The sequence below is a fragment of the Arachis ipaensis genome, chromosome B08 (assembly GCF_000816755.2).
Source record: "Arachis ipaensis cultivar K30076 chromosome B08, Araip1.1, whole genome shotgun sequence".
NCBI classification, from domain to species: Eukaryota; Viridiplantae; Streptophyta; class Magnoliopsida; order Fabales; family Fabaceae; genus Arachis; species Arachis ipaensis.
The window spans coordinates 24,581,031-24,584,876 of NC_029792.2; positions in this window are offsets into that span (position 1 = coordinate 24,581,031).

A 3,846-nucleotide genomic window follows, 5' to 3' on the forward strand; every position below is an offset into this window, starting at 1 on the left:
CCATGAGCTCATGCGTCGGTTGTCTACCCGCAACCCGACGTTACTCAGAGTGAATCCCGAGTATGGTCCCTTTACTGTGTCAATTAGACACCTTGGCATCACGGTTACCCGTGTCAATTAGGCCTCATTATAATAACATTTCAATGTGTATCACAGTAAGGAACAGTGCTATCAATTAGGCGAACATTCCCGCATTAGCAATCTCAGGCTATCCATTAGGCGGGCACTTTCGCATTAGCAGTTCGGCACAAGGTCCATTCAACATACACTTTTCATAATTTACTTATTCATTTCAATTATCTCTTTCAAACATGGTTTCTCTTTTACTTTCTCTTTATCATGCCTCCGCATCACCAACACTGTAAAACATACCTCCGCATCACCGCCTAACTATACATACCTCCACACCACCGTCTAATTATACATACCTCCACATCACCCATTAACCTTAAACCTTCTTGGAGACAACTTACACATTTACATTTAATTAAATTCCTGAACTTTTATAGAAATTCGGACATAGTCTCCTCTAAAATAGCACTAAAACCACCCTTACAGGTTCCCTCAGCTTTAACAACGTTCAAACTTTCCTTAACAATTTACCAAGTAAACATTCTTAATTGGTCATTATACTCTCTTTAATCCCTTTAGTTATTGTAAAAACACGGGTTTAGAAAATACAACTTGGTTCGGGGGCATTCCTACCATAATTGAAATTTGTACAAATCTTTCAGAAATTCTACTATCATTGCAGAAAAAAACAGCAGCAAGTAGTAAATTTGTTAAATTCACTAAAATCCAATTCTCATCCATTGCTTTTTAAAAGTTCATGTACTTAAACAAGACTCTTCCAGCTTTCTAGAAAACTAAATTTTAGACTATTACCATGTCACATGTAAAAGTTATGAGGTTAGGAACAGAGCCCCGCCTTATACAAATCTGTTTTCAAAATCCAGCAAGCAACTCTTACTTTTTGCAACATATCTAATTTGTTAAAAAGAGTTTTAACACGAAATTTAAACTAAATATTTTAGACACATAAATCTTGAGGCTGCTGTTGGTTTCAGCCCAATTACTCATCAGAATTATAAATTAAGTGAGTTGGAAGTTGGTGCTTCTGCAGTAAAGAAACAGAATTTTCTGCTGAAACCATCAATCTTCAAAAAATCATTTCTCCCAATCCACTTATCAATTAATTCTAAAATTTTTACGAGATATTAAAAACACATTAAAGTTTCATAGAAAAATAAATTTATCAAAAATTATGATCTGGAATGCTCCCAGAAATTCATTCATTCTGCTGCCAATTATGCAGAAATTGTAGAAATTCTGCATAATGCACTTCCAACAACCTCACATGCCAAATCTTATGTTCAAGCCTAAAATTCATCTAAAACCATAGTTTTACCTTTCTTTTGACTAACTAAAGTTTTTAGCATGGTCAACATAGCTCTAAGAGGTTATACTCATTAATTTACCCCTTTTTACAAACACACATTCATAACTCAAATTCACTTTTCTGCATTTTTATCAAACATAACAATTCATATAACCTAACCATCATTCAAACACATACTAGAGCCTCATTTATCATCAATCAAGCATATAACAGTTTATCTCTTCTCATCACAAGTACAGCCACAAGAATAGTAATCTATTTGTCCTAACCCTTACCTCTTTTAAAGTTGGAAATTCTATTTTTACTTCTTTCCGAAATCAGAACCCTAAGTGTATGGAGTTGGAGCTTTGGCCTCTCTTTCAAGAACGAATGGCCAACCTCATCTCAAGCAAGGGAAGAGTTCTTGCCTACGGTCACTACTGTTCTAGCAAGAATTGGAATTAGAATGGCAGAGGTGGAATAAAAGGGGAGAACAGAATTTGAATCTGAAGAAGAGGAAGAAGGAGAGTTGCTAGTTCTCACCCAACAAAGAAGCTTCGAAGATTCAGAGTGATGAGAGGTGGGGTGCCTTCCTTCTTGATGTGGATGGCTTCTTCCTTCCTCTTCAGTTTCGTTTTGCTTCCCTTCTCTGTTCTTCTCCTTCGTTGTGCGTGTTTTGGTTCAAAGAAAATGAGAGCACTATTAACAAGAGATAGAAGAAAAGGAAGTGGGTGAGGCGGTGCATAAGGCTTCGTGGCTTCTCCTCACCTCAACACAGCATCAATGTATGCTTGAAGAGGTGTGACCATGGTTCCAAACGGCGCTGAAAGGAGAAGTGATCAGGGTTAGATTTGTGTAGGAAAAGTTTGGTTCGGTTGAACCGGGAAAAGAAAAAGAAAACCGTGCTTTTGAAAAAGAGGAAGGAAAAACCGAGTTAATGGTTGGTAACACTTTTAGGCTAATTTCTCAACTAATTCATTGTCTACGCTTTATATTTTCATATATATAATCCTATGCGCGCCAGCGAACACTGTAAGGAATCAGAAATCATAGGCCTCATGGGATAGGGTGGTTACACAATACAATGAAACTATATATAAGTAATATAACTAAATTTTATATACATCTATGGTCACATTTCATAAATAATATAATTAAATTATATTTATGTTTATAATTAAAATATGAATAAAAATACAAAAAAATTGAAACTATATATATAACTAAATTTTATATACATCTATGGTCACATTTCATAAATAATATAATTAAATTATATTTATGTTTATAATTAAAAATTAAAAAAAAATACAAAAAATTATCAGGATAGTTAATTTTTTTCGTTTATAATTTTTTTATTATTTTTGTTGTGAAAAGTTTAATTATTTTAATAATTAATTATTTTTTAAAAAAGATAATTGAATAACACAAAAAAGTCTTATTAAGAGTAATTTATTTATATATGATTAAAAAATAATTGAATAATTATATACGGTAAAAAATTAATATTATTAAAAAATAAAAATAAAATTTATTTTAAAATTAAAAATAAAGTTTATTTAAAAATAAAATTAAAAATCATGGTTTTTTTTTCTTTTTTCCAAAATTTATCTACGAGTAATTCTATAAATATTTTATGATGAATAAAAATATTAAACTCATACTAAAATTTATTCTAATAAAATTTATTTTTATTCTACTAAACGTTAAATAAATTATTGAAAAGAATTTTGTTTCCTCCATTAGAGAAGAATGATAAACTTCCATACTTCTATTATGTTATGGCAATAATTTGGCCTGTTATTTTTTAATGTACATAATAATAATAATAATAATAATAATAATAATAATAATAATAATAATAATAATAATAATAATAATAATAATAATAATAATAATAATAATAATAATAATAATAATAATAATAATAATAATAATAATAATAATAATAATAATAATAATAATAATAATAATAATAATAATAATAATAATAATAATAATAATAATAATAATAATAATAATAATAATAATAATAATAATAATAATAATAATAATAATAATAATAATAATAATAATAATAATAATAATAATAATAATAATAATAATAATAATAATAATAATAATAATAATAATAATAATAATAATAATAATAATAATAATAATAATAATAATAATAATAATAATAATAATAATAATAATAATAATATGATAATTATTTTATATATCACACAAATATAAACGTTTTTTCTGTGAGCCTAAGAAAGATTTTGTAAGTCCCTAACCTTGTTATCAATATTTGTGGTGTTAGCCCTCATATTATCAATTTGATTCATATATAATTTGGATGATAAATTATTTGGTGACGTACTTCCTTTTTTATTGTGACATACTTATTTATTTATTTATTTATTATTATTTTGTACATTAAAAAATAATAGGCCAATTATTGCCATAACATAATAAAAGTA